Source organism: Euwallacea similis, chromosome 22, assembly GCF_039881205.1.
Source record: "Euwallacea similis isolate ESF13 chromosome 22, ESF131.1, whole genome shotgun sequence".
Classification (NCBI taxonomy): domain Eukaryota; kingdom Metazoa; phylum Arthropoda; class Insecta; order Coleoptera; family Curculionidae; genus Euwallacea; species Euwallacea similis.
In genome coordinates this window covers 194,270-211,925 of record NC_089630.1, presented here as the reverse complement: position 1 = coordinate 211,925, position 17,656 = coordinate 194,270, and the positions used below count along the sequence as shown (strand labels likewise).

The window sequence follows — 17,656 nt, the reverse complement described above, 5'->3', positions numbered from 1 at the left end:
AGGTTTTTAACCCTTCTGATGAATATGTAATTAAAGACGCAGCCGAAAAGCACCTGCGTCCAGAAGTATTACAACGCCAGTTATAAGACCCCGTAATTACACAAATTCGCCGTAATTTCTTTCTTGAAAACGGCTCACAGCTAAGGGCTCAGGGGTGTCAGGGCCGGGGCCCCTAATTAAAAGTAAAAATGGAATTTTTGTTTTGGCCGCGCCGAATGGCGTAATTAAAAATTCAGATTTAATGTTTCCGACCGCGAGAAACTTTCCGTAATATGCCGATGGAAAAATTAGAAAATGAATAATGAAAATGGAGGTAGAGATGCGCGTTCGTTTCCGAGGAGAGCGCCATTGTCGAATGTGGGTTAGCATATACAGGGTGTTTCATACCCGCATTGCCCCTGAACAAACTGCATTCGTTTGCGCTCTTGGCGACAAAAAGGATTTGTTTCTCTCAAAAAATGTTTCACCAAAAAGACGTCCCTCGTATCAAAACAATCATCGTTTCCGTTTGAAGGCAGTCGTCCGATGTCCAGTATATTCGGATAAAACGTCGCCGGGACAGTCATAAAAATTACACCCCCAAAAATAAGTCGGATTGCCTTATCAGAGCGGAACATTTAATAAACGGCCAGGGTGCGATATATACGCAATAAAGGAAGTCCCTCGGGTAATTGAGTTTTATATAGTTCCGGAAAGAACTATCGCCAAGAAATATATAGGCCCTAAATCAGGTTAAGACCCGGAGTTTATTTTTTATTTGCTGTGGATTCGTTTGGTCGAGTTGTTTTATTTACCTAAACTTGAGGTAATTAATCAAAAAAAATCGTACATTGAGTGAGACGAAACACGGGAATAATTGACCGGACCGGGCCGAAAGCGCATTAAACCAAATATCAATCAAACTCGAACCGAAAAGGGCCTTAATTCGGGAAATATCGGATCCAAATTGGCAAACCGATCCGAATTAATCTGCGTGCCATGAAAAATTATCCCGCCACAATTGGCTTATTTATTTTTAATAGCCCCGGGGTTCCAGGGCTCGATTGTCTGTCTGTCTGTCCCCGTGTCGGTGTTAATTGAAGGATTCCTCATTTTACGAATCGACGAACGGGGCTTAATCGATGACCCGGGGGGGCTCGAGCCCTGATAATTTATTACGCTATTTGATTAGTCAAATCCGATATTGGTAACTCTGCAATTTGTCAAAACGCCAACGGGGAGAAACTCTCGAAAACCACTTTTGATGGCTGCCCTTCAATCCTTCGTTATAGAAATCGCAAAGCAAATTGACTTGTTTATGTGAATAAGACTTATGAGTCGAGAAATGAAAGTAATAAATCAAAAGTCGTTCGATTTGTCGACCGACCACCGGCGATGGGGGTTGATATCTGATATTTGTGCCGGACGCCGTCTAATGGATCAAGATGTCAGCAAACACCAGTCGCAGAATGTCCCCTTTTCCCGTATTTGCCCTGAAATTGAGCCCTTATTTGACGTATAAATGTATTGAGACCTCAAGACGTGATGCTCAAGAAAAGGGCTGTTTGGGAAAGAGTCGACGACCCTTCTGATGAAACCAATCTCATTCCCCACACATACAAACGAACTAATTTTGGATTTTTCTATTAGCGATTAAAGCGATTGTAAAGGTAGTTCAGGTAATTCTCCACGCTACGCTCGTTCTAGATTAATTTAAATGGGATAATATGCCAATTTCGATCGGTTTCGCTCAGAACGCATTTCGTTCTAATTCTTGGCTTTAATGGCCGTCGCAGTTTACGGTGTTTTTGGACTGGGAATACGCTCAGCCGGGATAGGAACAAATCAACTTTAACAGCATCGATTATTTTCAACAACACATAGCTGACCTGTTGGCCTACATAGGGCCGCCCTCAAAAACAGCCCTTCGTAAGAGCATCGCTCGACCTAAATAAAGAGGGGCGAGGGCATTTCCGAGGGATGATGTAGCACGCAGATTATAATATTTTCAATTCATTTGAACTGAAGGAAAATCGCTGAGGATGAGGTTTTTGACGTGCAGTCGTCTGGTTGGCAGGAAAAATTGGCAGTTAGATCAGACGTAAATCAGTGACACGGGGCTAAGAACTATAAATTGCCAGTAGCGGCCTATAAAAAATTTTGAACCGGCTAAAGCGGGTCCAAGCTTTCGGTCTCGAGGACCAACGTAGAAAACCCTGTATCATACAATGGTGAGGCACTTTATTTTCCTTCGTAAAATACGTGGCCTGTGATTGCATTTCTGGATTCCTCGTATATTTCTCTCAGCTGGAAACCCGTAAAATGTCCCGCTACATAAACCAGAAGCACTTGAGTAAACAATAATAATTTAGAACGCATATCGCAGACAAAAAAAAGTGTATCAGCTCTAAACGAACTCCCTGTTTAATTTAGGCAATATTCAAACAACTTCTGGTGCCACCGGTACTCGTATCTGGTTTTGCGTTCCTACCAGAGCTGGGAGAATTTAATGTTGTCTTCCTCGGCATAATTGCCCGAAAGTAAATATTTAGGTGTTGATTGTCTTTTTGATTGCTGTGCGCACTTCCCGTTGGCGCCAGCCTCGGCACGAAGGAAAAATACCTCTTTAGACGGCCGTAGAGTTTGCTAGAAACTTCCTGCAACATCCTAAAGAGAAACAGTTATGCTTTTATGTACATTCAGGGGTTGATTATTTGTTTTTTATTAGGGACCACACTCCCTATGCAAGCAGAAAGGCACGTGACGTATAGACAGGGGGTGGGGTTTGGGGGTGGGGGCAACCCCCCCAGCTCGGTGGGAACTCGTTCCATCGCCGTAAAAAAATATTAGTCTTTCATTCCTGGCTAAAGCATATTTTGTGTAAAATAACACCCTACATACATTTCCGTTTTCCGACACTTGTAGCGCAACGCACAAAAAGGTTTTCTTTAGTTTTATTGTTGTTTTTCTCGGAGGTTTCCCCGTTAATTTATGTTTACACGCCAGGTTCAAATGGCGGAAAAAGGGAAATCCTCGATGCAATTAAATTTATTTAACGGGGGCGTATGTGTGTGTGTATGTGTGTGTATGGTTATCAAATAATGAAGTTTGATGCCTCAGTAATGGAAAATAAACAGATTGTGCGGGGAAATATGATTTTAAGTAGAAAAATTCCTTTGGGACGTGGCGACGTCTCTTGAGAAAAAAACTGAGTTTCCGATCCTCGCGCGTATCAGAGATGGCGCTCTGGACGCTTCAGGAATGTTGCAGCAATACATCTCATCGCCGTCCACACCGCCAGATTATTAGTCATGTCTCATGACAACAAAAATAAATGACCGAAATCGAACTTCCTTCTCCTTCTCTGAGTTCAAATAAAAACACTTACCGTGTAATTTCTTCCCAGCCCTGTGGACTGTATTAGCTAACATAACTGGATCTGACAACCCGAATCTCTATCAACTTTCTTTCTGGCACAAAATATAATATCCCGGAACGATATTTCAGAATCACCGAAACGAAAGTTAATGTGCCGAGGCTTATCTTATCTCGACCGATATTTTTGGCGCATATCCATCTGCTTGGGCCAGATCTCTCACTCACCCCCGACCGAGGGGCGAAATCAAAGCAGATCTCGTCGTATTTAGTGAAACTCGATCCTATAAAAACCTATAAAAAAACCGGCGTGTTAAATGGATCATGGAGAAAACCACATAATTCACTAAGCGTCGAAGCATCAGCGGTGGCGAGTGGAGTTTTTAGGCTCATGCCGCAAGGGGGAGACCCGCGAGGGGCGACACTGGTCTAGGCCGTTATAAAAAGCTAGAGTTTCACCCCAAAAAAAGAGTGGTAAATTAAAATCGCGAGGAGGGTCACGTGTTTGGATTTTGGATCATTGTCCCTTTGTGACTTTGTGCTTTTTATCCACAAAAGATTAGGTCTATTATTAGTTGCTGGTGGGTTTTCTCATAAATCTCTCTATTATCGATGTATACGGGGTCTCAGCTTCAATCGCGGTACGCGTGTTTAAGAGATATACATACATAGGGTGTTGAATTCTTATATTGCCTAAAAATTCTTTTAATTTTTTGGTGCATTTAGTGCTAGGACACAGGTCTTCTAACGGACGCCTCGATATCATATATCTCGAGTATCTTGGGAAAATTTCATTAATGTCATCTTCAGGTGAAATAATGTCGTGTAATTTCCCCCCAAAGGATTTGCATTTTAATAACGCTCCTCCGCCGCCCCTATAGTCGTTAGCCCTTTGTTTTAACCCCCATGATTATTTAATTTTATTTATCCTTTGCCAAAAAATGGCAACAGTGCCTCTTCATGAACCCGCAATTACGCTAAAATAACTTCTTATACGAGAGCGGTATCATTGCGTGTCACGATATCTTATTTCAGGCCATTAGTCCGAGAAGAGCGAAATTATTTACTGCTTATATTTCCACTAATGAACTAAGTTTGCCGCATAAAACGAACACGTTCCGGAATGGGAAAGTGCGATGAAGTTTGGATTTATTGAGTGTCTATTTGCCCTAAAGGGATTGCTCAAAATCGCGGATTGATGAGTCGCTTTTAACACAAACAAATCGGAACAATTATTTATTTCCGGCTGAATCCACCCGATTAACCTGGCAAAAGATCCTCGGCAAAGCTCTTTGTGTAAATCTTTCGTAATTAAAGTTTGCTTATTGGATTGTGCCCTCTCTTTTTCGCATTTGTACTTATTGTGCTTGAATACACACACCCCTCAATTATACGAGAGTTTTCTGGGACAGCTTGTACACTTTATGAGATGATTGACATCAGGTTTGCAACAAAAAAGTCACATGAGCACGGAGCCGATTTTCCACGAACCGTACTGTTCGATATCAATATCGCATAATTGTTTAACATGTTGTTTGGACTCTACAGAGGTCGACTTACGGGACCATGGTGACCGCTCCTCTTCCCGGACAATTTTCATTCAGCCACGTAGTCGCCTGTCTACCGCTATGAGCTGGACAACCGTTTAACTGATTATTAGAGCCTTACTTTATTTTAAACACACTAACGATAGGTAGTTTCCTCATTTTTCTATAATTAGAGCTGATCCTTCGCCTGGCAAACATTTATTCACTAGTGAGGCAGCTAGTTTAGTGCTAAGCCCAAAAAATGAAAATTGTCCTAGCAAATGGATCGGACGTTGTGATCCCATGAGATGGCCTCCGCGCAGCCCAGACCCAGCACCTCTGGATTTTACGTTCGGTGTTACTTAAACCTCCATTTTTTTTTGTTGGACTACCTCCTTTTTGTTATAAAGCACCCTATATGCTTACCATAAGGAGCTTAATCGTATTATTAAGAAAAAACAGACGGATTTTTAGATAACGGAAAAGTCATAAACTGAGGTACTCAAGCCATCAAAGGTAATTTGTTTCCACATCTGCTTTCTGTATTCGTCATATGGCACCCTTAAGCTTGACAGTCAGATAAGCCCTTATTCTTTCAAGTGCCCATTTAGATAATCGCTAGCGCCACCCTTGACGAGTGCAGTTGCCAGATTCGTGGTTTCAAACATCGTGTAAACTGTGTGGAAACACGTCTGCTAAGAGTTAATAAAATTCTTCTTAATATTTCATATTTCCTGTGGGTGTAAACAAAGTTTAAAGAACTTCTGCAGCGGATCACTCGTCAAATTGTTAGAAACAACTAAACTCCGGCTTAAAATAAATGTTTTAGTGTCATATGTTCGCTTCGAAGTTTATTTTAGATTAATATTTTCATAACTAGGAATATTTACTTTAATCACAGACATACAGTCCATTAAAAGATCATTAAAAATTTACTCGGGACGTTTGTTAGCGGCGGGATTTAATATTTCTGTTTTTATTCAATTTTGTGTAAATAAACTCGATCGGAAGATGTTTTAATAAAAGACAAATCGGTAAAAAGAAAAAGTAGCGGCTTGTTTACACATAGGAACGTATTACGTAAACGATTATATCCTATGTTAATATTTACAAGAGTTATTACGTGTTACTTATATTTAACATTGTATTATTCTTGGTGGAAGTGAAGAGGAGGGTTAACACACTCGTGTGTTAGTCGAAAGAGCTGAGAACTCGCTTGCAATGTTGGTAAAAACAAAACATTAAATATCTGAAAAACTATTAGAGATACAGTTGGGACTGCATGAGAGATATTGATTGATAATCTGGAAAAAAAATTTGGAAAAATACTCTTAATTTTTCCTCAGTTTACTTGGCGTGACAATTCAAAATTAATACCACTTCATCATTGTAGGTTTTCCCCTTCCGCAACGTGGCGATGTCATAATTGAATTCTGACGTTTCGATTTCCGATAACCATCATCAACTAGGTTTTTTCTTACGAGCGTCATCTTGTATTTTTACATTTTTAAATTAAATTTGTTTCCCAATTGCGATGGTAAATCACATGTTAAAGCTCAGGTTTGCAATTTAGTGAAAATGGCAAAAATTTTGCTTCTGCAGAGTATCTTGAAAATAATAAAATAAGAAACAAGTAGATACAGAAGGTTATAATAAGAGGCAATTGAAGGATTCATCTTCCAAACACAGCTCTGTGCGTCTTGTAAAATTCTACATTGATCAGATTTCTCTTCTTTGCATCCAGTCTCCCGATTGGGTCGGAGGCATTAGAAAGTATAATACAATAGAACCGGGAACCCGGTTTGGACCTGCGTAATGGTGCGAAGAAGGGCAGTTTGATCAATGTAGAATGTAAGAAGATGCATAGAGCTGTGCCAAGAAGTGAAGGGTGAACCAAGGAACTCAGGCCCCTTTGGTTTCCACCCAACTGACTTACTTGACTGAACCGTAGCATTTAATACTTCCTAGTAATCAGAAAAACAGTGTTCACAAACAATCGCCCTGTACACGAACTTAATGATATACAAATAAAATAAAACAATTCAACAATAGTAAGAGAATGCGAGAAACACTGACCGGTGATCATTAGAAAATAGCCTTGCAGTAGACGTTGGATCATGAATGTAGGGCGTTCATTAAGCCATTTGCGATTAACAGACGAATTCATCCAAGACATACCTCTTATATTTTAATGCCTACTTGAGGTGAACAATACTGAAATACTGCAGCCCTAATTACCTAAATTGAAGATCAGCGGTTTACCCCTCGAATGTAACCATCGAATACTGGTGCTGTCTTGCAATCTCCTTCATCTTTTCGCCGATCAAATCGATACGTTTCCACAATGACCGTTGATTGTATATGTACGTAATGCCTTTGCGAGAAGGGCGGCTAAGATAGAATTTCCCACTTTAATTAGCCCTCTTATTGACTGAGGACAATAAATGCGGTATCAAGTCGCTCCGGCCCTGCCTTGTGCGTTGTTTTAATGGCATGTTTGCCATGTAATTAGCATCACGCCGCTAAGAAATTGAACCCAAACTGTCGAAAAGCCAATTTGTATTATTTGTGTGCGATGTTGCTGTATGTATATTGTCGCTAATTATTGTTAATGAGTTTTGAATGGCTATCTAGGAGTAATCTCGAATTACTTGTGTTTCCACGGAGTCTCATATCAAGAACCATCAATAAACATGCAATATAATAGTCCTAACGTTCACGACTTGGTACTGGTCGAAGAACCGTGAAGGCTGCAATCTGTAGACGTAAAAATGGTTAACAGCACTCGTAATTTGTGGGCTGCAGCCAGTACCGGCCTCGAGGCGCAGTTTTTCAAGTAATTATTATTTCTTTATCTTCATTCTTCAGCCCTGAGAAAATATTTGTTTTCTCTGATGATCCATAAATACCAATCGTCTAAATCAAATTCCTCTGAAGGGCGGAATTGGAAAGGGGGGAGAGATCACACAAAGTTCGAATTTTTTGCCCGAGAGCCAAACTAATTTAAAACAATCGAGAGAGAGCTGAAGACGATCGCATCTTCTTAACAGTTGTTATTTAGAAGGAAGTTAGTCACAGTCGACTTGAGTCGCTTTGGAAAACAAATCTGTTCTTTTAGGCGGAAAATTAAATAATTTGTAAATGTACCCATTTCACTCCCTCTCACAGTGGGCTTTCAATTTAACAACGTTTCGAAAGCGGGCTTTTTGATGGATCATTTTTTTCTTGGGTAATTGGATTTTCCGAAATTGTAAAAAAGACTCTCAGCACAAAAACGCTCAAAATCGAAATGTGGCGTCCTGCCAGATATGTAGCGATATCGCAAAGGGTTGCATCAACCCCTTCGAACGTAATCACATCTCCTCGCCGGACAAAGGATAACAGATGTATTGTGGATCATAAAATGCCCTTTTGTCCGCTTTGCCAATAATGCCTCCAGGGCACATAACAGTAAAAGTATTATTACCAAACGTAATCCAATCCGTGCATGTTATGGCAGACAGAGAAAACAAAACTAATAGAAAACTGTTCAATATGACGGGGATCACAATAAAAGCTTTTTTTAATTTTTGGGAATAACACCGCACACGACAACCCCTGCTGGTGTGTGAGGCGATACGGGAAGACGCCATTAACACTGACAACCGAAGCGTTATTGTTTTGTTTCGAAAACCTTTTTGACAAAAAACGTCGCTCCGTTGTGATGCGTTTTTGTAATACCACGTGATGATCAGACACCAATCACTGTTACCTCAAACCTTTTGAAGTGATGTCGTGGACGATGATTGTGACGAGAATTCTCGGAACGTTCACATATTTTACAATCGCTTTAGTTCCGTTAATGTTCATTTGTTTATAACAATTTTTCCCGAACTCTGATTGATCGTTCAACAAATATCTTTGCCCTAGCCGTCAACAAGCGGCGACAGTTATTCTCGGTTAGTTTTTACTAAGAATAGTGCGCAGTTCCACCTACACCGGGGCGTTATTCCCATAACTAAAAAAAAAAAGAAAGAAATGAACAATCCGCCTTAGACGCATAGAGCATAATAGCGTCGGAGTCCATTTTAAAGTCATTTTCTTGTGCTGTTGGGGGTTTTTAAGGGCGGTTTGATCCGTCGCGAAACCTAATTTGAATATTATTATTTCTGGGCACGCAACAATCTTAAAATCTAATAGATCACTGTCAAAGCGGAGAGAAATTTTTGCGCCCAAGAAACGAGATTAAATACGCATCAGGATGCAAATTAGGCAAATTGTGTTCTGAGGGCGACAACTCAATCGCTTACACAAAGTCTTATTGGCTCGATCAATCACTCCGGCTCTTATTGAAAGCGCTTTTGCCGCAACCCCCGAAAAAAGTAACAATTAACTTGTTTAAACAACGAAAGGGCATTAGCTCTCTCTAATACTTAAATCCAAAAAACCGTAACTGTACATCCATCATAACTTGTCAACGGGCCACCTGGAACTTTAAAAAAATCGTGCACTATATGAAGGATCTATCTTTGAACACTTCGGCTGAAACGCACTTTTAGGCTTGAACAGATGGTAGGAAAAGTAGGATGGGGGATGCCATTTTCATTCGAAATGGGGTGAAGCGAGATGTAAATTCAAAAAATTTTTTTTGAGAATGGATTTATTTGGCTGTTCACTCTAACCGTCCTTTACGTCATTGTATGTATGTGTACAGGGTTCCCAGGTTTATTGCTAGGAATTACTTGATTTCTCAGTTAAGTTGAGTTTTTAATAAACCAGTTGGAAATTTGTTACTTCTGGTATATCCGGTCAGAACGTGAATTCACACCGTTTTCAGGTGTGGTTCAGACGATGTCTTTAAGATTCCAAAATAGTAATTTAGTCAACCCCTCGTTTCTGAAAGACAATTTATGGTTTCTACAATGTAAATACAGAATTTGAAAAAATTCTTTCACCCCATGTAGAATGAAAACGGGTGATTTTTATACGAGACAAATTTTGCTCAATCGCTTTATTTTTTTCTCTCTAAAAAAAACCTGCTTAAAGTGCGATTTTTTAAAGTGAAACACCTGATGTATTAGGAAGTATTCTAAAAGACAATTAAATTTCTTGTAAAATGATGCATCACGATCCTATACCTAAATCTTCATGTTTTGCAAATAAATTCAGTTTTTCGAAAGGTCTCCTCGCATGGAAGTATTTTGACGTTTTTGCCGAAGGCGGCCTTGGATCGCATTAATGCTGGAAAAAGTTCAGCACCTGTAGGACTTCAAAGAAATGTGACGCACCAAACATCTCTCGGCTGACCTAAAAATATTGATTGAGCTAAATCGTCATATTTCGCAAATAAAATGCAGTTTTGGGTATGGTCTTCTGGCACAGGAGTATCTCGGCATTTTTTGCCGAAAACGGTGTTGGAATGACGTGCCCGGATGTAAACAAACAATTGTGAATCACTTGCGCGTCGTATCGAAGGTCCTTGGGCCGCGTTAAAAACGACGATCGAGCCGAGATTTCCGTATCCAACAACAAAATTACAGTGGCTCGAGTTCGAGCCAGTGGCGCAGATAACAAATTAAGTTTTTCTGAAACAATTTGAAAAATATTCTTTTGTTTTCCGCAGGGTTGAGTAATCGCCTTAAAGCAACTGTTTTATGAAGAAATGTTATTGGGACTCTCATAAAGCAAGAAATTCCTAGTTCTGCTTCGCAGCTTAATACTTCTATTTTATTACTGTACGTAACTTTTGCCCTTTCGTCTGCAACAACTTATGATTAAATCACATTTTAATAAACCTTCGTCGTCAAAGCAGTCTCGGAATAAGCGAAAAGGGGGACCTTGCCGCAAAAGGCAACAGGGAACGAAATTTTAACGCAAATTTAAATTGCGGTTAACAAGTTTTTGGGAGAATTAAGAAGCTATTTCTCCGGGTATAATGAGAAACGCGCACATATACAACTTCAAAGGGTTACTTTTCCTCTAATTTCTATCAATTAAGACTGTGCTCTTGGTGGGGACGTTCCGTTCAATATTCCGGCCGAAGAAGCTTTTATATTATGTTTAGGGAGAGAGCAAAGAAATAACATAATGGATTGACTAGAAACCAGTTGGGATGAAATATTATTTATTAATGCAGGAATGCCTGCAAAAGACCTTACACATCTGATCAATTATGAAAAAGATAAACTGTATTGCACGAACAAACCGGATAAAAAAACTAATTAATTTAAAGGTGGCATTTTAATAGCAGCTTTTTTTGTTGCCATTGTTGGCCGTGCAGGAGATACGTTTTGCTAACTCGCATCGACAAAAATGAATGTTTTTTCCTTCACATGTTCGTTATTGTTTTAAATAAATTTTCCAGCATGTTCCCACGCTTGCGCCATCACCGCAAATAAATTAAAAAAAACTATTTTGGCTACTGTATGTTGTAAATCTCCACCTGCCTGCCGACTTAGTCGGTGGTGTTTAACAGGAAAACACCAATTGGTTTGTTTGCCTGCATATAACAACAAACAAGGACACACTGTGGACCAAATATTTAGGGCTTCTTGAACTGGGGCGAACATGTGCTTTTTCCCAAGCCTCGGAGGCCGGTCGTTACGGGCATTAAAACGGTTATTTGAATGTTTGTTTAGTTTATCGAGAATTTTTCCGAGGTATATCCAATCGGGTAAAAAGTCTTGAACGTATAAAATTTAATATTGTCGAAGATTCATTAAACGAGGAATCTGAAAAATCAAATATAAGAGAGCTGCAAGCGACTACGACGATGACGTCGAAGAGCAAGATATAAAAAGTCCATTAGGAATTTTTAATCAAGGCTTACGGATCTGGAAAAAGTTTTTAAAACTGCTAATCAATCCCCGTCTCCTCTCTATATTCGGGAGATCGAAACGAATGAGAAAAAGAAGAGGAAAAATCCGCACGCCAGTTAAATGCGATCCAGGAATGTTCTTTGGGGGTGAGAATTCCTGGCAAATTAGCTCCGGGGAGACTTAATGAAGGAAAGAAACGTTACGTTTTGCTACTTATTTAAAAAAGGGGAGAAATAAAAGTTCTGGCGAGCGACTTAATTAATTCGTCACCGGGGAGCAGCCTTGATTCGGGAAAAATTTTAAATAAACGCGGACCGCCCATGAATTCTTACGTGCCCTTTATTAAATTGCGCCCTCTCCCTTTAAAAATCGGGGAATTAGTCCGGTACGCGTAATTATTTTTGCGTCTGTCTAAGACGCAAAGGACAACTTAATTATTGCTTTGCATAATTTCCGAGATGTTTACTTGTCGAAGACTCGGGACGATGGAGGTCCTCATGAATAAAGTGGATGGATTTAAAAAAGGGCTCTTCATTTCGACCTAATTGACGGAACGGCGTATCTCCGAATGTTCATTAAATGTAAAATACACTCAAAGCTTTATAATAATATACATATCAGGTTCTCTATAGTGCAGGGCCCCATGAGGGACCCTCAGCCCCCGCATCATACAAAGGGCAGTAACACCAGAAGCTCGAAGATCTCAAGCACTGAGCACACTCTCCATTGTTTTAGCATGTTCTCGTCATCCATCTTTTATCTGGTGCAATTCAAAAGCGATATTGAAATGCGATATCGATAAAAGATGGGGGTTGATTTTTTGTCTCTGGCGCGGTCGGGGGTGAGGGAGGAACGAGCTGATAAAGCGATAAGTGGTGCACGTACAAAGACCTTTGTGTTTGCAACGTCTTTGGTTCGCGCCAAATCAAATTCGATTTTCGCCGATTTCTGGATATTGAGGATTTCCTCGGGAGCTTATCAGCCGAACGCGCACCTAATAAAACACGCGATTATTAATTTGCACGAGGATATTTCGACAAATCATCAAACAGATAAAGGCTTTTACTACTGTTTCTTTTATTTAAGATAAGTTCAATATTAAATAATCATTGTACGAAACGAATAGGTAATTTCACGGTTCCCCATGGATTTATTCAGGTTTACATCAGGGGTTAACAGGCGTTATCGCCGTTATTACGGGAGTAATGATTTATTGTGGGGAATTATGTACGTAGAAATACCCGGCCTTTTTCATGTAGTAAACAGCACCAGTTGAATCGCTCCTGGAACAGGTCAAGAGAGAGAGAGAGAGTTCTTTTAACCCGAACTGAGCAGCGAAGAACTGGTGCTTGCTCAAAAATAGCCTTAGAGCCGCTTTATCAGTGTACAGTTAGGGACAGCTGCCAGTTAATAGCTAGCCGACAGACGAAGTGTTTTTCAAATTGCGGTCACTTAACTAACAAAAATGATCTGTCTGAAACCCCTCCGCAATCAAAGACTACAGCACGAACTGTCTATAAAGTTCCTCAATGTAGAGTTCAGGGGTGACATTCGCTTATTCACTCATTCGGTCAGTATTGCCAAGTAGCTGGACGCGCCGCAGGGCCGATAGATCGCAGTCCTGGCGGGTTTACCACAACGATGATGTCCCCAAAAACACCGAACATCAGCCAGTTGCGTAGGTTTCCATGGAAGCGACCTTCCATCGGGTAAAGTTGCCAGTACATTAATCTATCGAGCCTTAAAGACTTTTATTGGTAATACATTTTATCGATTGTCAATTAAGTGGTTAAAAAATGATTTACATAAAAAAATAATAATTAGCCCATTTAATGTGTATCTGCATTACTCAGCTTTAAGCGATGTAAAGCGGACAAAAAGTCACATTAAGCATATCTAATACACAACAGGAAAAACTGGCTTAATTAAACTTCTTTTAATTAACGTCCCTGCGGTGTAACGATCGCGAAATGACATTGCATAATGAATCCGCAAAAGAAAAATGTACTTTCGGGCTTAATAAACATCTTATTCCGTTGTAGGACTGCCGCCCAAAAGGGCTCGAAACCATAAATTTCCGTTGTTAAATCTGCGTTTCTGCTCTAATTAATTATCCGAGGGCTCAAATCGAAACGGTTCCTTATCTTTTTGTGTTTTCCTTTTCTTTTTGCGGCCGCCGTAATTAATATTTTTTAATTCTCTTCCGCTGGAAAAGCTTAAAAGATCTCGCCTCGCCTGTGATTTATATTCCACTACATTTTTTCCGTATAAAAGTTTACAATGAATTTATCCCTCATATAGAGCCGTTTTGGATTGGTAATAACAATGTAGCCCGAAGGCTGATCAATCATCGAAAAAGCAAATATCACACTCCACGATCTCGATCCCATCTGTCAAGGGAACCGATATAGGACCATTAAGGCAACTTTTTTATTATGCTATAGAAAGCAATAATAACTAGTTATGGTGCAACCTTTCGGGCCCCGATTTCCTAACCGGGAATTAGGCAAAACGCTCCGAAGACCTTAAGTCTGGTCTGCATACGAGCCACAGCTGGACTGTTTGCCACTAAACTGCATTAATAGTGTGACTAGCGCATTTTACCCCATATCATTTTTTACGTGGGTAATTACAGAGGACTATAGATGATTTTTTTTTCTATTTTGATGAATTGAGTTAGTGACGACTTTGAATCGTATAGAAACTGGAAAATGTAAGCCGAAAATTGGGCTCGTTTTCCGGTCAATTTTCGCCGATAAAATCTTATAAAATTATTTAGTCTGAAAGGCACCTGGCAGGTACCACAAACGGGCAATTTTTCATTTCTTTTAATTACAAGCGCAGCGAGATGGCAGATACCGCCCTTTTGGCGTTTCGTAAACGGTTGAAATGTGATGGTTTAAGCTCTGCTATACGGTCAATTTTTTTCAAGGAAGATCAAATCGAGGATTGAGTTTAACCGACGTGGTTTGAGTTGAATGATCCGACATGTTACATTAATACAAAATAATTACCTCGCATTGTAGCCTATTATTTTCTTTCGGCCATTAAATGGAAATTAAACGTGGTTAAGTTAAATGATAGAGGGTAACACAATTGTTAATTTGAGTTTCGGAACAAAACCTGCAACGAATTAAAACCGAATTAAAAGATCGTAAACAGAGAAAGAGGATTTGCTGTCTCAGATTTGATAAACGCTCAAAAGTTCCTATTATTCTGTCTTTTGTATTCATAAGGGTTTTGTGAGAACAGACAAAATTCCCAGCTTTTAAGTACCGAGTTCGATTGGCATCAAGAAATCAGCGGCGTAGCTACTCAAAAATCAGATTTCAAAAAGTAGACATGTTTCAAATCACCTCTTATTTTTGACTAATTGTTTGACGAACTAGAACAATCTTTGAAGATCGAAAATGATTTGCTGTAGGTAAATTTCGATGCAATTTTAATACTTTACCTGATCATTTCTTGCAGTCAAAATTTTTTACCCTTCTGGACTAGGAAATTTCTTGCATTGTTGAGTGCAGAAAAGATAATTTTTTGAATTTTTAAGTGTCCTAAGGGAATACGTGGCTTAGGCAACTGCGTAACCCATCAGAAAACGAAAACAAGATCGAAAAACACCCAAGGGCGATGCAAAACAGGGGGGTGCCAGTCCACTATTATAGAAAGATACAGAGTATCCATCCCTCACAGTACTCGGGATGTATCCGATTATACAGAGTCCCTTTGACGAAGGGCACGCATCCGTACAATATGATTTGGCTCATTGCCCCCGAAAAATATTACGTTCGTTTTTTTAAATACGTCCGAAATGAGGCTGCGGTTTCTAGTTCCATTCTTCTCAACAGCTGCCGGTTCAGATCCCACAGCTCTTTAATTGCTTTTTAATATTAGTTCGATTTCATATTAGTCATTGTGCCGGTGAAAAAAGAGCAGTTTTTTCCGTGCAGAAGCGACGTAAATCAAATCAAAATAGATCGATGATCATTTTAGGAAACCGTTGCAGGCGGCAGCCCTTGCGCAATTAAGCCACCAGACGTTTATTTACTGGGTTGCTGCGACCCTATATATAGGTAACTAAAATAGCCCTATTACCAGCAGTGGAGTACCTGACAAATTCCCAATAAAACTTCTAATAAATTCTCCGCGGACCAAAAAATTTGCTAGAACACCAAAAAACCACCTCTTTGATCCTTGACCTCCGGAAGAATTTGGGTAATTTCTGCTCATGGGTATAGAGCACGCCTCTGATTTATATGATGGCACACAAAACAATTCCTGCAGCAAATAAACTTGTAGTGGCCACAGCTTGGAGAGGTCAGCGTAGGGGATGTTGCTGCGGTTATGGCCGAAGCTAAAACAGGGGCAGGTGAGATAATATTATCCTGCAGGATTTAGAATGTTAAACCGCAACTGCTAACGGCAAGTGTTTCTGCGGTCGATATTGTAGGGAAATTTATCGATGAACATACGTTTTAAGCGAGAGATAAACACCAGACTGCTTGTACATATGTAAAAGATGCATGAGATTTTTCCAAGTGTCCTGCAAATGGCAATGTCGCGTGGCTCAATTGTTAAACTGCAATGGCTGACGCATTTGAATGCCGCACAAGCACCAGAATGAAAAAACTTGAAAAACTTTGTGTATCATACTTGCTTTTACGAAGTTGCCAAACTTTTTCGGATGGATGCATTTGTTAAATTTGAGTCTCCCATATTTTTCTCCTCTCTGCGGCATCGGAACTGAAGGGAAAACTATTTGAAAACCCCAAAAAACGAGAAAAAGGGCAAGCGATAGGGAAAACGAGAGGATGATAAATTAAACATTTCGAAGACCTTTATAATTGCGTCGCAAATGACAACATGGACCTGTGTAATTGTCAAACTGAAAGAGCTGGCGCATTCGACGTCGCAAAATAGAGAAAAAAATGCAGCTTAAAACGAGGGTTAAAATCTTAAAAATACCAATCGGTGATCGAAGTGTTAATACTTCACGGTGCTAAAAAAATGGTCTCTGATATCACGAGGGTCAGTTAACTTACAGCTATTCCAATTTCCTATGAGTGTAATGGCGCAAAGACGCCATTTTGATTTTTCGAAAAGCGCCTCCCGCGCTGTCGGCTTGAAACCTAACACAGGATTGTGATAGTTTCTGTTTCAATACAGTCCTCAAGGCAATCTGCAAATATCGAACCACACAGCTTGATCAGTTGCCGCTACTTTACAATTTTAGATTGACTGATAACAGGACTCATCAGACGCCACTAGCGTTAACCAAAAGCCAACATACTGTGTGTATAATTGAATCTAACAAAAGCTGCGTGCACTGTTAGAACTCCCGAGCTACGTCATTATCAGATGGATACGCCATTATTGAGTAGTTGGAGATGAGGATGGAAAACACACACTCGATCTAAAGGAAAGCGAGACAAAACCGTATTGAACGGCCCGATCTGATAGGCAGATGAGTGACTGCATGAAGGAATAATTACAGAGCGGATTTATCGTATTAAATGTTTGATGATGATGAAGGAGGGAGAGCGTACAATATCAATTGGAAGTTCTTTTATGTGTCATCGCGAACATAAACAGTTGAGGCTATCTGGAGTTAGATCAAAATGCGAAAACAAAACTGGCATTTATAAGACAGATGAAACGCAAACACTTGTAGAAATAAAAACAGACACTATATTCGGTTCCTTCTGCACGGATGTGTTTGAACAGGGTCCCTTCTTGTGGCTCATATAGATCGTGCCGGAGATATCGCTATATTTTCACGCTAAAGCCTTTACATTTTTTATCCTTTCATTTTCTATATGATGCACCAAGTCGTCGGCAACGAGCAAAACCTGAATTTTAATAGCAGGACAAATCGATTCACTGAGGCCTTCGTTGGCTCAGTCCAAATTGGACAAGATGGATCTCCACTGAAATTTAAGTATGCGACCAATCGACGTTCGCGGTTCAAGAACGTAATTT

The 17,656-nt window shown here is 39.9% G+C and overlaps 1 protein-coding gene across 2 annotated transcripts in view; it reads right to left on the bottom strand.

Annotated features, from left to right (window-relative positions):
* dac (dachshund) overlaps window positions 1–17,656 on the bottom strand; it is an 85,146-nt gene that overhangs the window by 58,987 nt on the left and 8,503 nt on the right. The window lies entirely within an intron of this gene.